Source organism: Dipteris shenzhenensis, chromosome 21, assembly GCF_047967505.1.
Source record: "Dipteris shenzhenensis isolate YYH24624 ecotype China chromosome 21, Dip_SZ_1.0, whole genome shotgun sequence".
In the NCBI taxonomy this organism is placed as follows: Eukaryota; Viridiplantae; Streptophyta; class Polypodiopsida; order Gleicheniales; family Dipteridaceae; genus Dipteris; species Dipteris shenzhenensis.
Genome location: NC_141616.1, coordinates 53,754,810 through 53,770,492, shown reverse-complemented (window position 1 = coordinate 53,770,492; position 15,683 = coordinate 53,754,810).

The following is a 15,683-nucleotide window of genomic DNA, read 5'->3' as shown; positions in this document are numbered from 1 at the left end:
GTTGACCAAGTGTTCTTACGCCCTTCTTTGCTCCTCTAATCTCTTGGACCGCGACGGTGTTCGGATGGTTCCTCCTCAATGGCTGGAGGTTCTCTGCCATCCAAAAGTTGCTTTACCCACTTCGGGAATGGCCATTGCCATTGTGGTTTTGCAGGTTCTTCTTCCTCTTCTTTATCTTGAATCCTCCCAAGCACCGTTGGGGGAGTTCGGTCTACTGTTGGTGGTTGTACTGGATGGATATCCTGGTCTTGGTTGTCTGGGAAGGAAGCATCCTCCCCCAATTGATGCGACTGTTTTGAGAAGACCACATCGCGACTTACTATTACCTTCTTGGTAACAGGATTATAGAGACGGTAATCCTTCACCTCTTCACTGTAGCCCAAGAAAATACACTTTCGGGTCTTCGGTTCCCATTTGGTCCTATTAGCTTCAGGGACATGCACAAAACAATCACATCCAAAAACTCTGAAATGTGCAGCTGAAGGTTTCTTACCAGAAAAGGCATGTAGTAGAGTCATCCCATTCACAGCCTTCATGTAGCTATGATTCAGAATGTAAACTACCGTGTTACATGCTTTAGCCCAAAAAGTCTTTGGCAAATCTTTCCCTTTCATCATATTAGACTTGCCCATTTCACAGATGACGCGCATCTTGCGCTCTACTACTCCATTTTGTTGTGATGTATGTGGTGGGGGTTTCTGCCTCTTGATCCCGTGACTTTTGCAGTAACTTTTGAATTCACTTGATGTGAACTCACCACCTCTGTCTACTTCTTCACCTTCCTCCCCGTTTCTTTCTCGACCATTACATGCCATTCTCTCTGCTCCATTGAGATGGCCCCCAAAAGTGTGGATCTGTAAAGGATTATGCAGATTGTATGCTCGCAATCTATGCCTCCACAACTGGGGTGCTCCCTAAGACTGTGCATATAGCAGTGAACTCTTATCGGAGGTGTGACATCTCCTATCTGAGTCCTTGAATAAGATTAGCCTGGTCTCTAATAGCCCGTGCCTGCTCCTATAGGCAACGCACCTGCTCCTAGGTGAAGCGTGGCTGCTCCTGTGTGAAGCGTGGCTGCTCCATCTCTTGCTCTTGGATGCTATGTACCTCCATCAGCAAGTTCTCCCAAGCCTCAGATGGGTCAACTCGCTCGTGCCCTAACGAAAACTAAAAGAACTGTGGCATGAAAGTGTGGGGATGGGATTGGAGGTTGGGTGATGTGCTACTTCCCCTCCGAGACCTCCCACTTTGCTAGAGATATTCGAGGTAAGGATGAGACATCCCCATTTGCTGCACTTTATCAATCCATTGTTGACTTCTCTAGCCATAGAGAAGTCCTCCTAGTTGGGGACTTCAATGCAAGGACAGGAGCTCATTAGGTACCACTCCTCGATTTCAAGGATGATTCCACTCTACTGCCAAACATTGACCTTGAGGAGGAAGGTATGCTACGGGTCTCGACTGACACATGAGTGCCATTCACATCCTATGGGTAGGCCCTATTAGACCTCGAGAGAATGCATGATCTCATTATTTATAATGGTCTTGATAGATGGTCCTCATCGGATGGTTTCACGTGCTTTCCACATGGGGGAGGCTCCAATGTTGCAGACTACATCATGGGATCCCGTGCCTTCACATCTTGCATCACTGACTTTAGTGTAGCACCTCTCCCTCCAGGGGCTGATCATATCTATCTTTTCTTTAGCATTTCTACTCCCCGTCGTGCAACACTTTCCACCCCATTGATTTCTTACTCCAGCTACCATGATATATGCTTTGATCGCGAGATCACTCATCAACTTACTCTGGCCGTCTGTACATACTTCTCGCATACATTGACTTTATACCCCTATTAGAGGATCGTGCTGCCTAGTCACCTACTCACTACACGAGGCTGCTCTTCATGCTTATATCAAAATGGGTTGCCAAAGTGAACTAGCCAGACCTTTTAATAAACATACCAAAAAGTTACCCTAGTACCAAGAATACGAGGTGGTATTTACTTGCATGCAAAGTGGCACACCCATCCCACAAGTACTTGTTTGCATAACACACCTGGGAGCATCAAGCACCATTTTTGCCTCAGTGTGATGCACATCCGTAAAAAAACATGCTCCTAGGTGTGTTATCCAAACAAGTACTTATCGGATGGGTGTGCCACATTGCATGAAAATCACTACCACCTAGGTTGAGGTGCATGTAGAGTATTGTGCCCATTGGATATGCTTTGCATGGTCAATCACACATTATACACCGTTTTCTCCCTAGTGTTATGCGCAACCGTCAAAAAAAGCACTCCTAGGTGTGTTATGCAAGCAAGTACTTATGGGATGGGTGTGCCACCTTGTATGCGAGCAAATACCGCCTATTTTGAGGTGCGTGCAAAGTATTGTGCCCATTGGATAGGCTTTGCATTGTCGATCAAGCATTAAACACCGTTTTCGCCCTAGTGTGATGCATATCCGTAAGAAAACACGCTCCTAGGTGTGTAATCCAAACAAGTACTTATCGGGTGGGTGTGCCACATTGCATGAAACTCAATACTAAATTGTTTGAAATCAATTTCATAGATTTTGCATATGGTCCCACAATAATCCAACTGCGAGGAGGGAAGATTGGTATCAGAAGCACTTGCTCAGCTATCTTGTGTGAAGTTAGCCATGACTCCACAATCATATGTTACTCTCTTTGAATCGATGTGCTCCACCTGAAAATGTTATGCACCATCAGCCAAAAATGCGCTCCCAATGTTATACACGATTTTCCTCCTAATTTTGTGCACCACCGTCCAAAAACACACTCCCAGGTGTGTTATGTAAACAAGTACTTATGGGATGGGCACATGAAAATTATTGTGCCCACTAGATAGACTTTTCATTGTCGATCAAGCATTAAATACCGTTTTTGCCTCAATGTGATGCACATTTGTAAAAAAATACGCTCTTAGGTGTGTTATTTGAACAAGTACTTATCGAATGGGCTCACCACATTGCATGCAACTCAATACCACCTAGGTTGAGGTGCATGCAAAGTATTGTGCCAATTGGATATGCTTTGTATGGTTGATCAAGAATTAAACATCATTTTTGCCTTGGTGTCATGCACAACCATCAAAAAACATGGTCCTAGGTGTGTTATTTAAATAAGTACTTATCGAATGGGGGCGTCACTTTGCACACAAGTCAATACCACCTAGGTTGAGATGCATGCAAAGTATTGTGTCCATCGGATATGAACTGTATGGTCGATCATGCATTATACACCGTTTTCCTCCTAGTGTTATGCACCACCATCTAAAAATGCGCTCCCAGGTGTGTTATATGAACAAGTACGTATGGGATGGGTGTGCCACTTTGCACACAAGTAAATACCACCTAGTTTAAGGCATGTGCAAAGTATTGTGCCCATTGGATAGGCTTTGCATTATCAATCAAGCATTAAACACCATTTTTGCCTCAATGTGAGGCACATCCATAAAAAAACATGCTCCTAGGTGTGTTATCCAAACAAGTACTTATTGGATGGGCATGCCACATTGCATGCAACTCAATACTAAATTGTCTGAAATCAATTTCATATATTTCGTGTATGGTCCCACAATAATTCAACTACGAGGACAGAAGATTGGTATCAGAAGCAGTTGCTCGGCTATCTTGTGTGAAGTTAGCCATGACTCCACAATCATATGTGACTCTCTTTGAATCAATGTGCTCCACTAGAAAATGTCATCCATATGACCATAATGCACTTTACTTTTTGTACTACAAAAGAGCATCATTAAAACAATGAGGATGCATCTATTTTATAGTGTATATTGCCACAAATAATTACTTAATTACGTCAAGAGATAAGAAACTTACATGCATCATACATGGCGATGATAACTCTCACTCGCTCTCATTTATTGTCTCTCCATCATGTTCAGCTTTATGTAGAGCCAGTTGTAGCCAATCAAGTGAGGATACAGTGTTAATGTCATACTTCTTGCTTGCAATGAGTGCAATACGACCTCTCTGTAAGCCACTCCGCACGTTGGCGCATCATTTGACAAGATTCCACTCATCCCTTCCATCTACACACCCATAAAATCACAACACAAAATGATTACAATCCACTCAATATACAAAACATAGCCACCCATGAGCTTTTATGCCTCTTCCTAGATTTAGTGCCCTGTATTGTCAGTATATACTGACACCTCGAGAGTCATATTTTGGTAAGAGACGTTGGCTTAAGTAGGGTAAGAAAACATAGTGCATGCATGTGTGAAAGGAACGTGCATCATCATGATTGGGGTAATGAAGGCTTTTGCCTTCATTGGGGGTTGAAGGTTTAAGGAGTTTAAGAGTTAGACGGAGTTTCAAGGTTTAGAAGGGGGTTCCAAGGTTCAGAGAGAGGTTCAAGGGTTAGAAGGAGGATCCAAGGTTCAGGGTAGAGTACATGGTGGAGAACTCGTCTCCCTCGTAGATCATGGAGGTCAAGGGTTGAGGAACTAAGGGTTTAGGGGGAGCATAGGAGTGGGAGAGGAAGAAGGTGTAAGAGCATGGAGGGGAAGAGGAGAGAGGAAAAGGGAGGAGGAGAAGAGAGAGGAGGAGGAGGAGGGAGGAGGAGGAGGGAGGAGAAGAAGGGAGGAGGAGAAGGAGGAGGAGGGAGGAGGAGGAGAGGGAGAGGATGGGTTGCAAGGTTGGAGGAGAGGGGAGGAGGAGTTGAAAGGTTAGGACATGCTTTTGGACGTGGAGTGCAAAGAAACATGGACACTTGGAGACAATTGCTCGGAATACCAAAGTAGAACTCAACACAACGTCCCAAAGAGTGTGGGCTTCATTCCATTATGGTGTATTTATACAAGTTTGAGGGCTTCTCTCTCTACATGTAGGAATTGTAAGGCATTCTCTCTCTACATATAGTTCTTGCATATAGACATTGCATGTACGAGTTGCAAGTTGCTGTGAGGTGGAGGCTGAAAACAATTTTCCTCTTCTTAGTTGTGAAAGCCAAAAAGAACTCTCTCTTAGTACAAAAGGAATAGGTGAACCCTATATGTGGGTCTCAAACCAAACTCAGCTAACCTAGGTGGCATACTAACTGAGCCACTAACTAGAGTACATAAAGATAGCAGTCATCCAGCTATTATTCATGGGCGGTGTACCAACCGCATCTACAGCTAACAAGTCGGTGACATAAATGCATAATGATCACCTTGGCATATCATGAGTGGAGCTCGATGTCTCAACACTCCCCCTCGAGCTCAATCCCAATTCTTGCACACCAAGCATATCTCTGAACTTGCACAGCTTCTTTGTGCCCAATGCCTTCATGAATATGTCAGCTACCTGATCCTCTATGCTAACATAAACTAGATCAATAAAACCTACTAGAACCTTCTCTCGCACATAGTGATAATGCACCTCAATGTGCTTTGTTCTAGGATGATAGACTGGGTTATTTGCCAAGTGTATACTACTCATGTTGTCACAATAAATGACAACTGGCCCATCTAATCTATAGAGTGATGCATATCATAAAGTAGCTTATGCAACCAAGCTACCTCACATGCAGCCATTGCTACACCCATGTACTCAGCCTCTGTGCTTGACAAGGCAACTATAGGCTATTTCTTGCTGCTCCAAGTGACTACAGCACTCCCAAAAGAGTACACATATCCACCGGTAGATCGTCTATCAAAAATACTACCAACCCAATCAGCATCAATGTATCCATGCAATTGTCTCATAAAATAGTCCATACTACAATGTGGACTTCACATACTTTAGTATGCATCTAGCCGCATCCAAATGCGATTTCCTTTGAGCCTGCATAAACTGACTTACCAACCCAATATCATAGCTCAAATCTGGCCTGGTAATAGTCATATAAATCAAACTTCCTACTATGCATCTATACATAGTAGGGTCTTCTAGAAGCTGACTTGCATCTACACTCAACCTCACATTCTACTCCAAAGGAACTAAAATAGGCTTACAGCCTGTCATCCCATATTTGGACAACATGTCCAATCCATACTGCCTTTGCAAGAGCCATATCCCACTTGTGGATCTAATCACCTCAATGCCCAAGAAGTAACACAGCTCTCCCAAATCCTTCATCTCAAACTTCTGCTTCAATAGCATTTTCACATGAAGGATATCTTCATCACTATCACCTGTGATGATCAAATCATCAACATAAATGACAAGCAGCATAATACCTTTCTCTATTTTTCTCACATAAAGTGAGAAATCTGCCTTGGAAATCTAAAAGCCAATAGTAACAAGATACTGTCCTATCTTGTTAGACCATGCTTTGGGTGCTTGCTTCAAGCCATACAAGGCTTTCTTCAACCTGCAAACAAACTCAGGATAAACAACATGCACATAACAATAACCTGGTGGCTGCTCCATATAGACCTCTTCTTGCAAATCGCCATGCAAGAAAGCATTCTTTACATCCATCTGATGTAAAGACCATCCCTTTGATGTAGCCATAGCAATGACTACTCTTACGGTTGCCATCCTTGCAACCGGACTAAATGTTTCTTCATAATCAATGCCATAGGTATGTGCATACCCCTTGATAACTATTCTTGCCTTGTATCTGTTCACAGAACCATCTGCATTGTGCTTCACCTTATAAACCCCACTTGCAGCCAATTGCATTCTTGTCTTTAGGCAAAGGCGCCAATTACCATGTAGCATTTGCTTCCAAGGCATCCATTTCTTCATCCATGGCTTTCACCCATTTTTCTTTTCCCATGGCTTGCTCAAAAGAGGTGGGTTCTGGTTCTTGTATCACCTTGACCATATAGGCATAGTGAATGGCTATAAATCCACCATATTTCAGCCTATCCACAGGATACTTAACTATGGTAGACCTGCACAAAATAGGCTCACTACTAGGTGCTCTCAAAACATCCCTTGTCTTCCTTACTCTAGGTGTAACAATAGAAGGAATACCCAACTCACCATCAAGGCTCTATTCGCCACTGGATTCACCATCCACATAAGAGTGACCTACATTCACATCAACCATGGGCTGATCTACTTTCTCTTTTCCTTTTAGTGATACTTGCATACTACTATCTGCATTGCTTTGAGGAGATTCTCTTGATCTCAATCTGCCTGTCCACAGCGAAGTATGTGAACCACTGCTAGAGGACACTATAGGTCCACTAATATTTTGTGATTGCTGCTGTGACTTCTGTGCAGCATTACCATTTTGTGCATCTACATCATCAATCACATTTATTGGTTTATACCAGCTACATCTCATCAAAAACAACATCTCTGCTCACTGTAAACTTATGAGTAGAAGGGTTATAGCATCTATACCCTTTCTGCTACAGAGAATAACCAATAAAGATGCACTTCTTAGTTTTTGGATCCAACTTGGATCTCAACTCATCTGGCACATGAACATAGGCAATGCAACCAAAAACTTTCAAATGAGAAATATATGGTTTCCTACCAATATACCTCTCCTCTGGCGTCATGCCATGTATTGCTGCAGTGGGAGTCTTGTTCATTATGTAGACTGTTGTAGCAACTGCTTCAGCCCAATAATAATTTGGCAGGTCTTTTTCGTTGAGCATGGCACGAGATACCTCTCCAATATGCCTGTTTTTCCTTTCTGCAAGTCCATTTTGCTGTGGGGTATGACTGCATGAATATTGCTACTTTATGCCATGCTCCTGTAGGAACCTTGCAAACTCATTTGAGAGGTACTCTCCCCCTCCTTCTGACCTTAGGCATTTTATTTGCAAGCATGTTTCTTTTTCAACCATAGCTGAGGTGGTGGGCTCTTTCTTTGCATCCTCTTTAGTGGCGGCATTGTTTCTAAACCTGCATCCATGTTCATATGGTGTACCATTGATCATTAGATAAGTTGGCATGTAGGTATGACATTTGTGTGTGTTTGTGAGATATCTTATTTTTACACATGCTTTGAGAGTGTGGAATGAAAATGTGTGGCACAATTATTCATGCAATTGACATTGTGTCTAATCGAAAGCGTGTGAGTGCACATAACCTAGTAACTAGGTAGGGACTAACTATATGCTTTGTTGTTGTTGTTGGGATTTCATAGGGTAGCTAGGACTCAGGCATCACTTCTAAGCCCTAGGTTGAAATCGGTTGACGCTACCTACATGTGCGAAGATGTACATATGCAAGTGAGTGCTCCTGATACAATCTAATCATAACTAAGGAAGACTTGGGTTTCCCAAATCTTCATTTTTGTCAGGGATGGCTTGCGTGCTGAAGTAGTACTGCTTTAGTTAGCTCCCTTTATGGTTGTGTTGAATTAAACTCCATCCAATTGCACAACTCCGATGGGATTCATTTTTCTAACACGGTAGGGTCCTTGACCTAGATACTTGGGTTTTCCCTTGTGTACTTTGGCATTGTATAACAAGACCAAGTCACCTTCCTTGATGTCTTTGGCTTTAAGATTCCTATCAAACCATGCCTTTCTTCTGCATTTTTCTATCGTCATGGCATGGTAGGCGACTAATCTTGTCTCTATATGCTTCTCCAATTGATAAAGTCTTTCTTTCAAGGATGCATGATCTCCCATGTGTTCCCGTACTGCTATGCATAGGCTTGGTATTACAAATTCTAGTGGGACCATAGCTTCAAGGCTGTACACCAATTGAAAATCTGTATTCCCCATACTAACCTTGAGTATGGTTCGGTATGCCCATAAGGCTGCATTTAGTTTCTCTACCCAATCAGAACATTGTGGTTCTACTACCTTGGTGAGGATAATGCATAATATTTTGTTGCTGGATTCAGCCTGTCCATTCCCTTGGGGGTAGTAGGGTGTGCTTTTTCTATTGATTACCATAAATCCAGACAAGAGTTCTTAGATTACCACATTGACAAAATGTGTGCCTCTATCCGACACAATTTCAATGGGGCATCCGAATCAGGTGATCACATTCTCGTATAAGAATCTTGATGTGCTACTGGCATCTGCCTTTCTGACTACTTTAGCTTCAGCCCATTTGGTAAAGTAATTAGTGGCCTCAATGATGTAGCGTGCTTGTGTTCCCTTTGTTGGTTGCTGGATGAATGGGACCCACATAGTCAATCCCCCATTTTTCAAATGGTTTTTGTGCAACAACTATTGTTAGGGGATTAAAGTCCTTGTGTTGTGGTTTAGTAGTCCGTTGGCATACATCCCAGCCTTTGACATATTCATAGGCATCTACGAGGAGGACTTTTCTTGCTATGGTTTCCCCTTGGAAGTATCCTTGAAGTGTCCTCCTGCAATGCCTTCATGGACTTTGCTCAAGATTGGCATGATCTCATGAGGCATTCCAGATCTTCTTAAAACTTGGTCCTTGCCCATTTTGTACAGTTGTCCTACAATGAGTTCATAGCGTGCAACTTTTAAAATTAGTTTTATGGCATCCACTGCTTTCATTTCAGGGGGTGGTCTTCCTACCATTAAGTACCCAATGATATCTGCATACCAATCAGGAACAGCATCTATCTGAAATAGTGTGGCATCTGGCACGTCATCTTGTACTCCAATGGCTTCTTCTCCGAACTTGACATGAGACATGTGACTGGCAACGTAGTGTTGGGCACCTTTGTGGACCATAAATTTGAAGTTGAATTCTTGAAGCAAGAGGAGCCATCTGGTTATTCTTCCTATTATACACGGATGGTTCGCAAGATAAAGCATGGTCGGTGTAGAAGACAAAATCATTTTCCAATAGATAGTGCCAAAATTTCTTAACGCTATACACCATTGCTAGGGCTTCTCTTTTTGTGGTGGTATAGTTGATCTCCGCATCATTGAGTTGTCAACTGGCAAAGTAGAACGGGTAGTCTTTCTTATGTTCACCAAGTTGACAAAGCACACTCCCAATTGCATACTTGGATCTATCAATATCAACATGAAAATCAATATCCCAATTGGGAGATATAAGGATGGGGGTTGTGATTAGGCACCACTTTAAAAGCTCAAAGGCTTGGTTGCACTCCTTTGTCCATAAGAATTCCACTAATAGTTTGTAAAGTGGTCTGGCTATCATGGCATACAGTAAGATAAATCTTCTATAATAGCCAGCACGTCCCATAAAGACCTATACACCTTTGGAATTTGTAGGAGGAGGCAATTCCATGATGATTTTGATTTTGTCCATGTCAGTTGCAATTCCATGTTGAGAAACGATGTGTCCCAAAACAACTCCGTGGGTCACCATGAACTGGCATTTTATTGGATCTAGGGAGATACGATACTCCCTACATTTGATTAGAACTTCTTCAAGACATTTGAAGTGGTCTATTTTGTTTGAGTGGATGCACAAATCATCCAAGAATACTTGTAAAAACTTATTTAGAAATGACTTGAAAGCTGTGAACATGACTCACTGGAATGTGGTTGAGGCATTACAAAGGCCAAATGGCATGACTCTATAGGCAAATATACCTCATTCTGTACCAAATGTTGTTTTTTATTAGTCTACAGGAGCAATTTGCACTTGGTTATAGCCATTGAAGCCATCCAAGAAGCTATATATCTTGGAACCTACCACCTTTTCCAACACTATTTCTATTAAGGGTAGGGGATAGTGATCCCTAGTTGTGGCGGCATTCACATTCTTTAAGGTAACACATATTCTTAGCTTCTTGTTGCATTTAGGCATGATGATGATGGGTGAAACCCAATCAGTGTGCTCGATCTCATAAATGAATACGGCATCTAAGAGCTTTTCCAACTCGTCATAAACCATGGTACCATATTTTGTATTTGTTTGATAGGTCTACATACCTTAGGGTGGGCACCTTCCCTTATAGGTATTGTGTGTACTACCACTTCTAGTGAAATTGCTTTCATTTCCTTATATGACCATGTGAGGCAGTCTCAGTATTCCATGAGGAGCACTTTGAGCTTGGTTTCATCTTTCTATGGAAGCTATTTCCCAATGAAAACCATGTTTTCTTCATCCCCTTCAAGAGCGAGGTTTAGGCGAGGTTTATTGTTCAAGTTTTTGCCGGTCCCTCATAGATTGTAGTCTCTTTAATGCTATCGGGTTTCTTGAACTTAAGATTCTCTTAGTGGTCTTGGCATTGGTATGGGGACACTACCACTTGTATAATTCTTGAAGTACTGTAGCACTTCTCAAAGATCATCCTCTGATGGTGTTGAACTAGCGTGATAGGTGCTATGGGTATTGGGTGGCATAGTGTCATTAACCAATTTTTGAGGCTCTTGGGAACTTTATTTTTCTGAAGTCTCTTGATCGAGCTTCATCTACACGTGGCTTAATGCTTTCAAAACTTCTTACGTTGGGAGCTGTGGGGTAACTTTTCCACTGGTAAGTTGTTTCCAAGTAAGGGTTCATTAATTTTGCTGTGCATACTCCTTCGAGTCCATTAGGGGACCATTCAAGAGGAGGTGGCTCAAATTTTGAGGGAGCTGGCTTTGCAAGATACAATTTGACGATCCTTCTTTGGACTCGTTCGAATTCTTGAAGTGTTCTCGGCCTTGGCTTTGCGGCGATTTCCTCCTTCAGCTTTTTTGTGGGATCTCCTGTTGTTATTCAACTTTGGAGGTTCAACTTTGGAAAGCTCAACCGCCATTAGGGTATGCAGAATGGCTAAGAAATTTTTAAAGACTTGGTCTTCAAATTGAGCATTCTCAACCTCAATTTCAAGGTCCCAAGGAAAATCTAAGTCATTATTGGTATGGGTACCTTCTTTAGCTTCATTATTCCACTCGAGGTCAACCATAAAGAATGGCACCTCTAGATCAATTGGTTCTTCATGTGTGAGTGGAGGATCTACTTGTACGACCTTAGAATCTATCTACGAGAAGGTGGGGTCTAATGAATGGCAGTTGTCAATGGTTGCCAATGTTTGTATCCAATTATTAACATTGCTTTGTGTATCACCCGCTATGGCATGCTGTTGCAGGGAGCTGATTTTCTTGAGATCATCATTGAAGAGGTTGCATCCAACACTCTAGGCACAGTTGGTTTTATTGCTCCTGTCTGTGAAGATAGTGGGAGAGAGGGAAGGAGTCTCACTTGCAGCTTTCTCACATACACAGTGGAAGAATACACACACAGGTGGAGGCTGAAAATAGTTTTCCTCTTCTTAGTTGTGTAAGCCAAAAGAACTCTAGTACGAAGAAATAGAAGAACCCTATATGTGGGTCTCAAACCAAACTCAACTAACTAAGGTGGCATACTAACTGAGCCACAAACTAGAGTAGATAAGGATAGCTGTCATCCAGCTATTATTCATGGGCGGTGTACCAACCGCATCTGCAGCTAACAAGTCAGTGACATAAATACACAACGGTCACCCTGCCATATCACGAGTGGAGCTTGATATCTCAACACTCCCCCTCGAGCTCAATCCCAATTCTTGCACACACCAAGCAGGTCTCTGAACTTGCGCAGCTTCTCTGCGCCCAATGCCTTCGTGAATATGTCAGTGACCTGATCCTCTGTGCTGACATAAACTAGATCAATAAGACCTGGTAAAACCTTCTTCCGCACATAGTGATAATGCACCTCAATGTGCTTTGTTCTAGCATGATAGACTGGGTTATTTGCCAAGTGTATACTGCTCATGTTGTCACAATAAATGACAATTGGCCCATCTATAGACTGATGCATATCATAAAGTAGCTTATGCAACCAAGCTACCTCACATGCAGCCATTGCTGCACCCCCGGTACTCAGCCTCTGTGCTCGACAAGGCAACTGTAGGCTGTTTCTTACTCCTCTAGGTGACTGCAATGCTCCCAAAAGAGAACACATATCCACTGGTAGATCGTCTATCAGAAGTTCTACTAGCCCAATCAGCATCAGTGTATCCATGCAACTGTATCTGAACCCCAGCCTCATAAAATAGTCCATACTGCAATGTGGACTTCACATACCTTAGTATGCATCTAGCCGCATCCAAATGCGGTTTCTTGGAGCCTGCATAAACTGACTTACCAATCCAACAACATAGCTTAAATCTGGCCTGGTAATAGTCATATAAATCAAACTTCCTATTATGCGTCTGTACATAGTAGGGTCTTCCATAAGCTCACCTGCATCGGTGCTCAGCTTCACATTTTGCTCCAAAGGAACTGAAATAGGCTTATAGCCTGTCATCCCATATTTGGACAGCATGTTCAATCCATAATGCCTCTGCAAGACCTGCATCCCACTTGGTGATCTAATCACCTCAATGCCCAAGAAATAACGCAGCTCTCCCAAATCCTTCATCTCAAACTTCTGCTTCAATAGCATTTTCACATGAAGGATATCTTCATCACTATCACCTGTGATGATCAAATCATCAACATAAATGACAAGCAGCATAATCCCTTTCTCTGTTTTTCTCACATAGAGTGAGAAATCTGCCTTGGAAATGTGAAAGCCAATAGTGACAAGATACTGTCCTATCTTGTCAGACCATGCTCTAGGTGCTTACTTCAAGCCATACAAGGCTTTCTTCAACCTGCAAACAAACTCAGGATAAACAACATGCACATAACAATAACCTAGTGGCTGCTCCATATAGACCTCTTCTTGCAAATCGCCATGCAAGAAGGCATTCTTTACATCCATCTGATGTAAAGACCATCCCTTTGATGCAACCATGGCAATGACTGCTCTTACAGTTGCCATCCTTGCAACCGGACTGAATATTTCTTCATAATCAATGCCATATGTCAGTGCATATCCCTTGACAACTAATCTTGCCTTGTATCTATTCACAGAACCATCTGCATTGTGCTTGATCTTATAATACAGACAATTGCATTCTTGTCTTTAGGCAAAGGCACCGATTCCCATGTAGCATTTGCTTCCAAGGCATCCATTTCTTCATCCATGGCTTTCTCCCATTTTTCATTTCCCATGGCTTGCTCAAAAGAAGTGGGTTATGGTTCCTATATCACTTTGACCATATATGCATAGTGAATGGCTGTAAATCCATCATATTTCAGCCTATCCATAGGATACCTAGCTCTGGTAGACTTGTGCAAAATAGGCTCACTTCTAGGTGCTCTCAAAACATCCCTGATCTTCCTTACTCCAGGTGTAACAACAAAAGGAATACCCAACTCATCATCAATGCTCTGTTCTGAGCCATTGGATTCACCATCCACATAAGAGTGACCTGCATTCACATCAAACATGGGCTGATCTACCTTCTCTTTTCCTTTTCGTGATACCTGGGTACCACTATCTGCATTGCTTTGAGGAGATTTTGCTTATCTCAATCTGCCTGTCCATGGCGAAGTATGTGAACCACTGCTAGAGGACACTGCAGGTCCACTGATATTTTGTGATTGCTGCTGTAAATTATGTGCAGCATTACCATTTTGTGCATCTACATCAATCATCACATTTACTGGTTTATACTAGCTACTCATCTCATCAAAAACATCTCTGCTCACTGTAAACTTACGAGTAGAAGGGTTATAGCATCTATACCCTTTTTGCTGCAGAGAATAACCAATAAAGGCGTACTTCTCAGCTTTTGGATCCAACTTGGACCTCAACTCATCTGGCACATGAACATAGGCAATGCAACCAAAATTTTTCAAATGAGAAATGTCTGGTTTCCTACCAGTATACCTCTCCTCTGGCGTCATGCCATGTATTGCTGCAGTGGGAGTCCTGTTCATTATGTAAACTGCTATAGCAATTGCTTCAGCCCAATAATAATCTGGTAGATCTTTTTCATTTAGCATGGCCCAAGATACCTCTCCAATATGCCTGTTTTTCCTTTCTGCAAGTCCATTTTGTTGTGGGGTATGACTGCATGAATATTGCTGCTTTATGCCATGCTCCTACAGGAACCTTGCAAACTCATTTGAGAGGTACTCTCCCCCTCCATCTGACCTTAGGCATTTTATTTGCAGGCCTGTTTCTTTTTCAACCATAGCTTTAAAAGCTTTGAAGTGCCCAAACACTTCACTTTTCTTTTTCATAAAATACACCCAAACTTTTCTGCTGAAGTCATCAATAAAAGTGACAAAATAGTGATAGCCTCCAATAGATGTAGCTTTAGTAGTCCACACATCAGAGTGGATTAATTCCAATGGCTTTTTACTCTCTTAAACATGCCTAGGAAATGGTTTCCTTGCCTGTTTTCCAAATTGACAGGCTTCACAAACCTTATGCATTTCTGCAACCTTGAATTTAGGCAATCCTGCAACAATATTTTGGGCTTGCATTGATTTAAGTCACTGTATATAACACCTATTTCATTAATTTTGGACTTTTTGTGTTGTTTTTGGACGAAGCCCAAAAATCCTTCCCAAATGAAAACTTTACTTTGTGAAAATATCCTTCCCAAATCAAAATTTTACTTTCTGAAAATATTCTTCCCAAATCAAAAGTTCACTTTGTGGCACTATCATATTCACATAAAATTATTATTTTTTCAATCTATACTTTTGCACCATCATGCAAGAATTTGAAATAATCCTATATTAGAAATTCTAGCTATATCTAAGTTATTTGTTAATTTAATTATTTTTAATATTTTTCCTTGACGTTTTTCCTTGATGTGATAAATTTATAAATCCATGAAAGGAGACTTAAATATTTCATGAAAATAACATTGTCACTCGCAATATGCACAAAATTTTTAAAACTTTTAATAAATAGAAAAAAGACATGATGCCATAAGACCCAAGTTTTGTATTGAACCAAA